Source organism: Saccostrea cucullata, unplaced genomic scaffold (genome assembly GCF_032062105.1).
Source record: "Saccostrea cucullata isolate Sc308-1 unplaced genomic scaffold, CSIRO_AGI_Scuc_v1 ctg10932, whole genome shotgun sequence".
NCBI lineage: Eukaryota > Metazoa > Mollusca > Bivalvia > Ostreida > Ostreidae > Saccostrea > Saccostrea cuccullata.
Genome location: NW_026923759.1, coordinates 8,203 through 22,097, shown reverse-complemented (window position 1 = coordinate 22,097; position 13,895 = coordinate 8,203). Strand labels below are relative to the sequence as shown.

Genomic DNA, 13,895 nt, shown 5'->3' with positions numbered 1-13,895 from the left:
GATGGTTAGGAACAAAACATATCTTCCATGTTGATGACTGTAGAAATAAAACCATTTTGTTAATATGACAGAGTACTGCATGAAACAATGCATGTTTAAATACAACATGTACAATGCCAAAAAAGATCATGAAAATATTTGATTTTAATCTCAAAAAATTGTTTTTAACATCAACTCCAGATGAGAAAAGTTCATCATGTTATCTATAGATAATAAACAAGCACAACTACTGTATTAATATCATAAATAAAATGATTATCAGATTAATTATTTAGACACTAAAAAACTTACTATCTTTATGATATTGATTTCCATTATCAGATGTTTTTTATCCATTTTTTTATCCATTTTAAAATATAAACATTTAAATAAAACAGAATTAAATAAATTAAAATGATATCTCATTGAAACTTTACGCAGCACAGTTAAGGTTACCAATGGCTTATAATGGCAAAAAATAGAACAAAAAACATATTAAATACTTCAAATTGTTTACACTCTTAGAAATACTTTATTTAAATTATCTCGCCATTATTTCTCAACTTTGTAGGCTTCTCTTTCAAAGGAAGCGTAAATCTTTATCACGTGACCCATCAATCACATGATGAAAGTAAATATAACATACTAATTAGGTCATTAATAAAATCAAGTATTGCAAGGGCTTACCCTTTTTCAATCAGTTATTTTTTACAATGAAACGATAGTAAAACTTACACTTACGACGAAAAGTGCTGCGAACCTAAAATATTTCCATCATATAATACCATAAAACACCGGGAAACACACGCAAACATGTCTTTTGGTGGTCACTACCAACATCAACATAATATTATGCATCCAAAGAAGAATATTTCACGAGGTTCGCAGCAGTTTCCAAGAACTACAATCCTTTATCAACATGTCTGTGAAATTTCACAAGATTCTGTGCTAGTTATGCCCTTGCAATAGAGCGTTTTAAATTGCCTACATCGTTTCCATCCCGCATCAGTCCAAAATAAAACGCATCAATGATCGTGATTAAAGGGAGATAATAAACAGACAAGGGCCATAACTTCACTTCTTAGCGAGGAAAACAAATAAGCTTTTTCCGTCTGTTTTGTAGTTTTTCCCTTTCATCATGAGAAATAAATCATTAAAATCTTTAATTCAAGCAAATATCTTCTCTTTCAGTTACGCACGGATCGCTGAGCTATTTGCAGTTGGTGCTAGCTGACGTAAACAAGCCCTACAACAGACTTTATTATACACATTTCCTTCACACTGGAGTTATAACATGTCTTGAACAATGAGGAATAAAAGAAATAAAATTTTCATCAATCTTTTTTATTTTTCATATTTTACATCCTTTCTCACAGGAATCTGGTCAAGTGAAGATCAGGTAAAGTAATTGCAGATGGACAATGCTAAGACGTCCTCTTCACACTGGTACCCCCCCCCTGCATTTCCTGAAATACTTAAAAAAGACGTTTTCACAAATAAAAATTAATTACTGGAAAAATAACTGCATAACAGAACATTTAATACAATTCAAAGAAATTTAAATCCATTTAACAAACAGAAAATTTAAAATAAATTGAATTATCAAAAAAGCCTCTAAACCAAAATCAAACAGAAACAAACCCTGATTCAATAAAAGTATCCAACATCAAAGTTCAGCATACATGATTTTAATGCGGTTCGGTGATTTTTTAAATCAAAATCTTTATCTTAAAAAGGAAAATTAGGCTTCTGATTAAAATTTAAGAAATATTTTTAAAAACAATAAACAATGCAATTTTTGGGCTTAAAAAATAAAATAGTGTTGTCTAAAAATACAAAAAAAATCAACAAATACTGAAAATATTTTTTTTTAAAAAAAATTACTAAAAAAACTTTTTGTTAGAGAATGCATCATGGCGTCATTTGTTCAACCTTGAAAATGGTAAGGTACAAATAATGAAATAATTAACTTTCTTCATCAAAATGAATTACTGCAACTTTGCTAAAGTGATAATAGCAAGATGTTCCAAAGATTCTCAGTCAATTCAATGGTGGGAGAACGAAAATCAGACCATGTCAGCAGCATCTACACTATCATCTTCCCTGAAAAATTTTAGCAATCTGGTAACATACCCAAAACGGTATGAATTCTATCAAAGTGTCATGCACAAATATCCAAAAATGTATTTGCCATATAATGTGTTTTACAAGAATATCTCAAGATTGCAAAACTACATTACAAACAACAAGTATTGGAAAAATGCAAATTCAAATGGAGAAAAAAAGCAGTTTCTACACCAGTACTCACTTAAATCTTGGTGTGCACTGAAAGAAAGAGAAAAACATTTACATTCAATTGAAGGGTGTGTACAATGTGAGGTAGCAAGCCCGGCAGTTTCATCACTGCACAGATCGGTAAGCAAAGAAACTGGAAACATCATGTCCAAGACAGAAGAGCTAGTTAAGGAAATGAACACTTTGACTCCCAACAGAGCAGCAAATGCTTCTCAACAAATGCTCCATATATTAGAACCCATTTTTGAAAGCAACTTTTCGACAAGTTTGAAAAATGCAGTATCTTCATGCTACAATCTTACTGAAAAAAAATCAAGTGCTACAAAATATCAAGAAAAAATGAAAGAAAGCCAAAAAAGTAGTAATATTGTTTCAAATTTACTATCAAATGAAACAGAAATCAACTCCTTTCTTTCTTCTGGAACCTCTTTTAATCAAAGAGACAGAGATAGATTAGCTACCTATTTTGAGACCCCTGAGATTGCAAGGGAGAGAAGCGAGACACATGTTAAGGAGGTATCATCTGGGAAGAAAAAACAAAAGAAACATGTTGGAAAATTTCAAAATTACAATTTTGATCAGGTTGAATTCCAAAAATACATTGAAGCCCTTCCACTGGGATCAAAGGTGAGTTGGAGAAAGCTCGCAATAAAATTCAATGTAAGAAATAAAAGTGGCATTATACCTTCCAATGGAGGCCAATTTCTGTTAGAGTATGCAAAGAGCTTAGGAGTAAAAACAACCAATTTTAATATTGAAAAACGGCTCAGTGGGAGAGATTATGTACAAAGAGTGAGAAGAGCAAAAATGAAGTTATATAAAAGAGTTTCAATACCCACTCCCCGACCAACCAAATTTCTCCACCAGGCAATTCAAAGAAAACTCAAAACGAGAGATTTATACATTGGAGAAAAGATTGCCCCCAAGATTTATAGACAAAACAAAATAACAACGTCTGGTAGACTTGAAGAAACAACAAAGACGGTATATGGCAGGAAAATACCATTAGAAAATATTAGAAAGCAAATGAACGAAGACCAGTCAGATTTTTTAAGATGCAACAACCATGAAAATTATGAAAATCTGTCAAATCAAGAAATTCAAAAGAGGCTCACCTCTTATGACATGTCTATGCCCGAGAAAATAGAAGAAGCCCTGAGTGACCTTAAATTAGTGGAGAAGACCAGAAATCTTAAGTTTTGGCATGATCATAGTGACATTCTGAATCATAGCTATGTAAGTTTTATGGTGTCATCCCTGTACGACCCAGCTGTATATATATCTAATGAAGAATACAAAGAAAGATTCCCAGAGAGACAACCTATTGATGTGCAGAGTGCTGTGGAAAAGCCTTACCTATACATACTTGGTCAATCTAAATCTAGTGACAGGGATCAAATTACATACACAGATATTAGAGCAGAGGACCTTAAGGACTTGCACAAACCAACAGTACTGAAAGGACTTCAAATTATTGACAAGGTGAGGGTATTTAGTGGGGATGGACCCGCCCGTCAGTTTGAGGCAGGACAACAGAGAGGGGGTCATTACAGCTGCCTTTGTGGTATCAAAGTGTCAGAGCATCAAAACCTGGAATGCGCTATGAGAAACCATACCCTATCCTTGAGAGAGAGAGTTGAAGTGTTTAAGCAAGGAATTATTTGGGAAAGGTTTTCAAATGAAAATATTTCCCCATTCACAAGTTTGAAAAAAGATGACCTGATTGATGAGTTAGAGGCTAGAGGCATTGACACATTTAATTTGTCAAAACTGGAAATGCAAGAAGAACTCGCCAAGACATTACATGGGATCCAAAGACCACCTGCTCTTCTCTGCGGCGAACACATTGAATTAGACACACTGTCAACGTATGAAATTCCAGCTTGTGAGCCACTCCACGATATCACAAATTTAGTCCAAAACCTTATAACAGAGCTCCCTTCACACATTCCAGACAAAAAGGTACAATCAGAATTCGAAAAATTTTCCGAGTCAACCATCGGTGATAAAAATCAGATCAAAGGCTCAGACGCTCGTTTATATGCAATAAAATTGGCAAAGTTCGTCTCCATTCAGCACTCAGAAAACAAGATCTCAAAAGACTTTCTTGATTTATGTACCTCACTTGTAGACATTATTTCAATTTGCTATAGCCATGAAAATGAGCGAAGTCCAAAGAAAATCTTGCGACTACAAAATCAGTGTTTTATCTTCAGCTATCTTTGTAAAACCATCATTGCCAATCCAAAAAAAATGACAGCAAGAAAGTTCTATGGCTGTCACTTTCACAGCATGACAGTGCATGCACCACAGACATACAGGCTCTTCTGTCTTCGGTCTCTTGTGCCAGAAAAAGAGGAACGCTCTTTTGGAGATTTAAGATCAATATCAGTACGAACATCTAATAGACAATGCGGAAAAGTAATTGATAATGCTGTGTTAAGGTACAACGCTCAACAACAAAGTGGCAAAAAGGACAGCTATAAACAACAGGAATCCATTATTAGCCACCAAGCTAAACTACTTCCACCTACAAATGATTCAACTTTTCCATTAGACCTCCTGAAAAAACGACCATACCTGTTCCAGACTCACTGTGAACAGATTGCTGACTATCTCCAACAAGGGCAACACTACTGGTGGTCAGTGAAAGATGATTGCATTGTTTTCCATGATGGGCCATCACATCCTGAAAAGCCACTTCCGTCCATGATGCACTTCCGATCAAAAACATTAGGAGATCAACAAGAGAGGACTTCCAGGGCCTGGAGATCATGCATTTCAGACTTTGAACTACAGAAAATCCAACTGCCTATGACAAAAATTAAGGTCTTTGATGGAGAACAAGCAAGAGTTATAAAGAATGATGGTAATTACCAACTCAAACCACTATTTCAATAACCAGAATAATAATCATTAATGAAGTGTATCAATTCAAAAAATTTGAAAATTAAAAGATTCTATAAATGGAAACAGTCAAAAAGTAATTACATGAAGTAAATGCTCCATAATGTATTCAACAATTTGTATAGGGATATTCCTTGTTCATTTCTTTCAGCTCTTTTTAAGAAAGAGAGTGCAGACAGTTTTGGAAAAGAATCACACAGAGGCACAGGTACTTTTAAAACCTTTCTGATCTTCCACATCATAAATATACAAGTCAGTAGAGTTTACCCTAAGAAAATGCCAATCTGAGAACCTAAAATTTAAGATCTATCTATTACCAAACAAAACAGTTCAATAAATCACCAGTATTTAACAGAATAAAACCAAAAGTTAAATATTAACAAAGTTGCACTTAAACTTCAGAAACAGAAATCAAGGCAGATAACTCCCAAAAGCATAAAAGCCAGCCCCATGTGTTAAACAGAAAACTATCAGGTATTGACTGTAAAATAAAATAATGATCAGAATTAATTTTCCTGTTATAAAACTTCATTTTTCTCTTGAACTTTCATACGGTGTATCTTCAGGTTCTGTTCTCACATATGAAGGTGATGCTAATTCAGATGGCAATGGTGGAGGACAAACTAGGACAGGATTGGAAGCTGAATCCACTGTTTCTAAAGTTCAACATTCTCCAGGTACAGTCCTACAAAGATTAAATTATCATGTAATGATTTATGATCACAATTCAACTAATGCAACTATACAAAATGTCTTCTAAATTATCACTTTTCATGTATTTCAAAAGTATTACACATGTGCTTAAGTTTAAAATGACATTTAACCCTGCATCATGCATTTATTGAAAAAGAAACATCTGAAAGTTTCTATTCTTAAAAGGCAATGTAAATTAAAATTTTATCATCACACAGTACCCCACATACTTATTTTAAATAGCAGTAAGCCTATGAGCCACAATGCTCACCTCAATCAACTTGTTCCTGTTGTTCTTAAAAAAAAATCCACCCTTTATAGGGCTTTGCTTTTCATTTTTCTACATGAAAATCTCTTCACACAATTTCCTATATAAATCTTCTATCCTTCATGAGGCCCCAACCTACCCTTGGATCATGATTTAAAAAAAACTTGAATTTACATTATGCAGTGCTTTCAGACAAGTTACAACCTTTTTCGGATAGTGGTTCTTGAAAAGAAAGATGTTCATAAGATGTAGCCCACCAAAATTTTCAGAAATTTTAATTATCTCCCCTTGCTCATTTGAATAAATTTTAATACCAACGGCTTTTCTGTGGCAAATTTGGTTGAAAGTTTACAATTTGGTGAATAGATAAATGAACAACAGAAAAAAGATGTGATCAGAATAGTTCACTTCAGCTTTCAGCTCAGGTGAATTAAAAAAAAATTAAGCATATGGCTCAAGTGAACTAAAAATGTTAACCAGTTGCAATTTCAGAGGAAGTTGCTGGTACATGTAACTCAGAGGGCATGGACTTGTTCAGTGGAGCCAGAGTCACTGTTGATGAACGTTCATGTGATGGCATGGGTGTAGAAGCTGTGACGGAGATGCATTCTGAAAACAAAAGATATTCATCATCAGCAGGTGTAACAAACAAAATTTGTGTAAAATTATTGCTGTATCTAGAGGAAAAGTTGGAAACATATATTTAATTTCACTTTTAAAACATACTATCAGTTACTAAATTATGAGCTAATAATATGAATCATCTCGCAATTTGAGTTGAAGGTGAAAAGGACTCACAAAGCTTGGACCTGAACAGTGGAGTCCGGGTTGTGGATGGTGCACTCTCATTTGACGGAGAGGGTGTATGTGCCACGACAGATATCCATTCTGGAATTGAAGAAAATCCAGCATTAGCAGGTATCACAACAATATTTTGCAAAAAAAAATTACACTGACCTTGATAAATCTAGAAGAAATATTTGAATTTTACAAGCCTACTTTTACCAATATTTCATGATATTAAGGACATATAAAATGCACTTTAACCTTATTGATACTTTATGTATTTTAAGTATAAACAAATTAAACAGCTAAATAACTAATGCATTAGGGCCCCACAGTGCTCTGGCTCAAAAATGTTAGTTTGGATCCTGATTGATTGTGACTGGACTTGTAGGCATGCTGAAATACATGTACATTCTTGGGTTAATAAAAAACAGCTCTCTATCAATCTAAAATTATGAGGCTTTCTTTTGGGTATCAAACATGGTGTTCAAAACAAGGGCGCACAAAGATTGTGGTGGAAGATTGTGGTGGAAGATTGTGGTGGTTTCACTTGGTTCTGATTTTGAATAATATACTAATCTAAATGCCAAGTAGAAATAGCTGGCATAAGTGTTGCTATATTCTAAAGATGATAACCTTAGTGTCTACGTAAGTAATTTTACACAAAATATAGAATCAAATGTTTACTTGCCTAATATTCAGCTTTTCTTCATTTTTTCTAATTTTGTTTAAAATTTTCTTGTTTAAAATTTCAAATATTATTACGACAAATGTATTTGTATCCATTGCATGACACTTTATAGTTGGTTGTTCAAGAGAGCTAAATGTAAATACATGTAATCAAAACCTAGATGCAGGTGAATTGCTTTTAGCTTTACAAGCCTTTTTCAAGAAAAAGATGTACAGACAGACAGGGTGATTTTTTTAGAGCACATCTAGGGGCCCTAAAAACATATCATTAATCTGAATTTGTAAAATAAAAATTAAAACAAAAAAAAGAACCAGATACAAATAATAATTGCGCTGGAAATGTAGATTCAAGTCCAAACGGGGATATGGCACATGCTGGTGGAAAAACAGATAAGGCTACAGACTCAAGAGAAAAGGACATTGGCAGCTGCTTGAAGACTTGTCCAGATATGGAGGCCAAAATTTGTGATAAAGATGGGGTTGCTGTCTCCGAAATTCCTCAATTATCAGGCAAGTGTTGAAAACATTGTAACTTTTAACCTGCAAGTACTGGTAGACAAAAACAAACTCTACATTTCAGTATCATGTTATATATGTATATCTTTTGCATACATCAATGATAAGAAATTCATCCTTACTTTTTAGCTACACTACCACGTAAAAATGCAAAAAGGAAATTGTTTGCTAATGAAACAGGTAAATGGAAGTACTAAAATCTTTGTTAAAAAGAAACTTTGGTTAATAGTTGCTTATCAGAATTTACAATATACATGATTGAACTAACATTTCATGAAATGTTACCTTTTTTTCATTTAGAAGAAAACTTCTTGTCAAAATCAAATAAAGCTGGCCCCTGCAAGAAACATGAAAAATCAGGTATGCATGAACAAAAAAAATGTCTAATTACAAAAAAAGAACGACTTTTTAACAAATTTCTAATATTTATACTATATTCATAGAGTTCACAGGATTGACAGAAAACAGACAAAATAGGACCAAAAAAACAGGTAAGTTTAAAACAAAAAGAAACAATAGGTTTGTTCATACATCAAGATTTATACAATCACTCATAAAATTTTACATCCCCAATCACTTATTAAAATAAACAATTTATTTAAACCATGAGATCATAATTTGATTATCTTGAAAGCAAGTCGCCTGCAGTTGTTTTGCCTATACATGTATTTCAATCAGTGACCTTGTACTAGTATTATATATGTCATTGTCTCTACTTAAATCACTCGTGGACAAACTGGCAGAAAAATTATCGTATGTAATTCAATATACTAGGTCATTTAATTGGCTGCTTCACAGAGTTGTGATGCAGGGTTCGACATTCGCGCTCGTCACCTCGTCATTTCCACCCTGAAATGATTTCGGACGACCTGATTTTCAGTCTGGTTCGCCCAAATGACGACCTGGGACAAGTTGGGAATATTAAGGCCTAATAATGATGTTTAATATTTTAAACTAAACTTCATAAGACTTTCAAAACACCAGCCGAGTAGATTTTTTTTCCTGCCAAATCTGCGTTCGATCAATCAGCTGATGCAATTTTACTGAAAGTCTTTAATAAAGTTTTATTTGAGATATAAAATATGCCAACTTAGTCAACAATCACCTTAAATATAAATAGTAATAATCATCATTGTAACATCTTGCATTTCCCCTACAACTTTCTGATCACAATGATCGTTTTTCTGCTGCTAGACAGCCATGTTGGGTGTCCACTGTAATATAACACCTGATTAATTCAGACCAGGGTTATTTGACCCTCTTTATTTAGGCCTTCATGGCAAGTGAAAATGAATATTTTAAGCTACAAACTTTAGCATTCTGCATGTCTGATTCTGCTTATATTTTTGTTTGATAAAATACTAGAAGGCATCTTTACATTCCAAAAATGTCTGGTTTACATTTTTTAATACAAAAACACAACTTCTACTAATTATCATAACAAATTTTAAACAATAAGTTTTGTTTCAATTGATATTTTATTTGGACGACCTGAAATTCATTCAGGCAACCTGTGTTCATACCAAGGTTGCCCGAATGGCGAGACCAAATTTTGACGAGTGTCGGACCCTGTGATGCCAAACAAAGAATTACAGTTCACGTTAGGTATGCATGCTCGGCATTTCCAAAAACATGAAAAACTCAATTTGTAGTTAAGACAGCTGATAAATAAACACACCAGCACATTTTGCAGTGAGAAATAAGTACTCCTATATAATATCTGACGGCAATTGATGTCAGTGACCTGTACGAATTGACTTTCTGAATTTGTTTTAAATGAAACTTAAAGCGTGTGTCAAAATATTTACCATAATAGCTATGTAATAAACATATTTTTCAAAATTGAAGAGTTCCAACTTTCTGATTGGTTGACTAAAAACAACAAATTAGCATTTTTTGCAGCGTTGTTTTAGCTAGCTTGCCCAGAGGTGATAAGACGAGATCACACATAGGTTTCCGATGATGTATATATGTGTGTATAAACCAATTCTAATTACCATACAAATTCCTTCAGATGCAGAGTCCATGACCAGGAAAATACAGAGCCTTCTACCCGGTGACCCCGTTGCTGAGGAATATTTCAAATACAGGAGACTCCTCAAGGGAAGACCACATGACAGGATCCTTGCTCAGTCTTATGAGGTGTCACTGGCAAAGCTTCAGACCACTATAAGCAAAATTCACAATAATCTTAAAAAAACAAATGGCGATGAACGACTTCTTAAAGATGCAGAAGACCTTATGATTCATTGGGGGATATATTACTTCTAACACTTTCTAAATTAAGTGAAAAAAATATAAGCTATGAACAACAATAGAAAATTTGCAGCACTGTACTACATATGTAGTGTGAAAATAAACATCAGTATCTTGAAAAGTAATTAAGTAATGATATGTACGAGTCATTCTGAAGTACAAAGAACTTTTTAATTTTTGGTATTTTACTTTAAAATACTGATTATCTGAAAATTTTATGATTGATTAACCTTTAGCGATTTTGTGCATGCATTTGAAAAAAAAAAAACTGCATAATGACATCAGCAAGATATGTAGACAATTAAATTAAAACAAATATTAATAAATGTTTTGATCAATTTACAGAATATATATAAGACCATAATAAAAAAAATTATTCTGACAGTGTATGGCTTTTATTTTTTCATTGTAAATACTCCATCACTGCAGAGTTCCATATACTTATACTTCTTTCCTTCAGCCTCAGAGTGTATGGAATAAAAATTGAGATAACCCCCTTACAGCCTAGATAATGATTGTATTCACAGTACTTATTACTCTACACATGTGTGCGATACTTTTCTAAGCAACAACGGGAAACCATTGGTCTACAAATATTAGGGATGTAATCCAAAAATATCGCTATAATATCATGATATTTTTACACGCAACTAATAGTCATTATTTCTCTTGAAATAAGCCAGAAAACAAGTTTTCACTTTATTGAAATTTTCATGTCCATAAAATCAGTCATGTTTGGACGGTGAGATGCAATTCTTTTTCAACTTATACAACATTTTTTTTTTACGTTCCTTAATCTTAATTGAAACATTGAACAAATAAATGAATAATTTCTGGACTTTATGATAAGTACCTTAATACCGGTATTTGTGTCTCCGTATCACACAATAAAAAATCCCGATATACCAGTATACAGATAAAATCTCACATCCCTAACAAAATCTAAAATTCTATTTAAGGAATGAATTTAATAGCTACCCATTTTATACGGTATAAACTGGGTTGGGGCAGTTTACCTTTTATAAACCGCGAAGCCAGCCAACCCAGTTTATACCGTATAAAACATGTAGAATGGGTAACTATTTAATTCATTGCTTATAATTTAATTTTCATTTTTTTTATGTAAGAAAAAAAAATCATTGTTCTAAAAAATGACTTTGAATTGTACAAAATTTGAACATAACGACAGGCGGATTGATTCAATTTTGACAAAAGTCATTGTGACGTAGGCAACCCATTTTATACAATATAAAATAATTTTTTATCCAATGAAATACAGCGTTACAACCAGAATTAAATTATAAACCTATAATTATAATTTTAAATGGGATACTAATTAAGATGAATCAACCATATACAGGTGAAACTTGCATTATGAATGAGTAAATCATGTGCCACAGAGGTATTGCATGCAAAATGGATCAGATTTAAGGAAATTTGAGATACATTGTTGGAAATTTTGAAGCAATAATTTGAAGAAAAACACGGTGCAATTTTCTACGATTTCACATGAAAAATTGTAATGTGTAAAACAGCTGCATTTACTCTATATATAGCCAAATCCTGCAGTCTTAAATATTTACCTATACATATCGGTCAACCATTAATTTCGCACATTGTTTTCTTCTTCAAACTTTCACAATCATGCAGTGCTCTTCGTTTACGGTACATCACAGTGTCAGCTGTAAAATCAAGTCCACATCTGTGGGATTGAAAATGAAAGTTGAATGGCAACTTAAATTGTGATCCCAATCAGAATCAAGATAATTATATACATGTTTAACATAACCGTGCGCTTTATCGCCCGAGATGCCAAAATTTTGTCATGGGCTAGCAGATTTGCACATATTGACGCTCGGCTGGATATGTAAAATTTTACCATAAATCAATATTAAGATATTTGATAAAACTTTTTCAAATCAACTTATATATTATTTCCAGTCAAGCAAATGTGTAGAATTCATCAGCCTATAGGTCCGAGATCAAATATATTATGATCCATTTACATTATGCTATAAAACAAACTTATAAAAGACAATTTTTTTTTCGGGCTAGTAAATATTTGGCAGGGCTGAAAACTTTCATTGGCAATCAGCCCTGCATGTCTATATAGCTAATTATCTGCCAGTTTCAAACACTGACAGTGAATGTGAAATTTTAATGACAATGTTGTACATATTTTGTTTTATAACACAAGCATCAGAAACCTTCATAGACATTTTAAACTGAAAAAAATACCCAACATGCGGTTGGGACTGTTTGACAATGCTATTTGTTTCTACATGTACAAAATGGAAGTATGTTTGCTCACTCACAGCATATTATGCATATATACATGTTCATACAACAAACCTATCCATCTTGGAAAAGTAATGCCAAACCTAACTTTATTAATAATGCCTTGCCAGATATGTTCCGAAGGTTTAATTTCTTTTTTTTATCATTCTTGTTTTTATTAACCTCAAACAACTTGTCTCATCTCCCGATTATCTCGCGGCTCGAGACCTTGTCCCCATTAATCATGTTGATATTACCAATGTCGTTTTTAGGAAGGGAAAATCACAAAAATAATGTAGTTTAAAACTAAACACTGACCTAAATCATTGGATTTTAGCACAGAAAGATAATTTAATTGGGTACAAATATGTTTTGTTTCGTGTCAACCCCAATTTTTTCCCACGACAGCCAAGTCAGGACCACGTGCGTTGTACAGTGTTTCAGCTGTCAACTCTTTCAACACATGATTATCGTAAAAATAACAAGTTAAACTTTATGTATTCTTCTTATATATGAACAAGTTTCCTTACCCTACTTGCTTAATTTTTCTCCGACTTCCCATCTACAGCAATACTGTAATATTTGTAAGAAATGGACCTCCACCGTCGCACCTGTTTACTTCTTTCCTCGCAATGGCCGTTCAAGCGTCGAAGTGATGATGAGTGATTTGCATACGACAACATATTTTTCGTTAAACTAAGCGAAATTTTAGAAATTCTATTGTATATTGATGACAAATACTGCACACAAAATAAATGATTTTCTAAATAACTATTAATCAATGTGAGCTTCTTTTTTTCTGTTAGAAACTGACTTTTAAAAATCTCATGAATAATGGGCGGAGTTAATGTCAAAAATATCACGTGGTATTAAGCCCCGCCTTTCCATTTCAGCCTTAACTGTGCTGCGTACCTTCAAGTTTGATTGTTTCTATGTTGGTTGACTAACTATGTATTTCCAAAGGAATTTGGGCAGACAGGCTGAACTTCATAGAGAATGGATTATAGATGGTTAGGAATAAAACATATCTTCCAGGTTGAGGACTGTAGAAAATATAATCATTTTGTTAATATGACAAGGAACTGCATGAAACATTGCATGTTTAAATACAGTGCCAAAAAGTTCATGAAAATAGTTCATCATGTTATCTTTAGATAACAAAAGAAGCACAGTTACTGTATTAATATCACAAATACAAAATGATTATCAGTGTAATTTTTAGACACTA

At 33.0% G+C, this 13,895-nt stretch overlaps 3 long non-coding RNA genes across 5 annotated transcripts; 1 reads left to right on the top strand and 2 right to left on the bottom strand.

The window, feature by feature from the left end:
- Positions 1–5,336: 5,336 nt before the first annotated feature.
- On the bottom strand, positions 5,337–7,015 carry LOC134264834 (uncharacterized). Its single transcript, XR_009991631.1, has 3 exons — positions 6,941–7,015; positions 6,620–6,751; positions 5,337–5,866 (listed from the first exon to the last, which is right to left on the bottom strand). It is a non-coding gene; the product is annotated as an uncharacterized LOC134264834 (long non-coding RNA).
- Positions 7,016–7,465: 450 nt separating this feature from the next.
- On the bottom strand, positions 7,466–13,318 carry LOC134264832 (uncharacterized). 3 transcript variants are annotated; one of them, XR_009991628.1, is made up of 5 exons: positions 13,198–13,318; positions 11,974–12,072; positions 10,132–10,301; positions 8,420–8,471; positions 7,466–8,167 (listed from the first exon to the last, which is right to left on the bottom strand). It is a non-coding gene; the product is annotated as an uncharacterized LOC134264832 (long non-coding RNA). The 3 variants fall into 3 exon arrangements; XR_009991627.1 differs by having other exon boundaries at positions 11,974–12,092; positions 13,198–13,312; XR_009991629.1 differs by lacking the exon at positions 11,974–12,072.
- On the top strand, positions 8,183–10,233 carry LOC134264833 (uncharacterized). Its single transcript, XR_009991630.1, has 4 exons — positions 8,183–8,314; positions 8,435–8,494; positions 8,578–8,625; positions 10,149–10,233. It is a non-coding gene; the product is annotated as an uncharacterized LOC134264833 (long non-coding RNA).
- Positions 13,319–13,895: the final 577 nt, after the last annotated feature.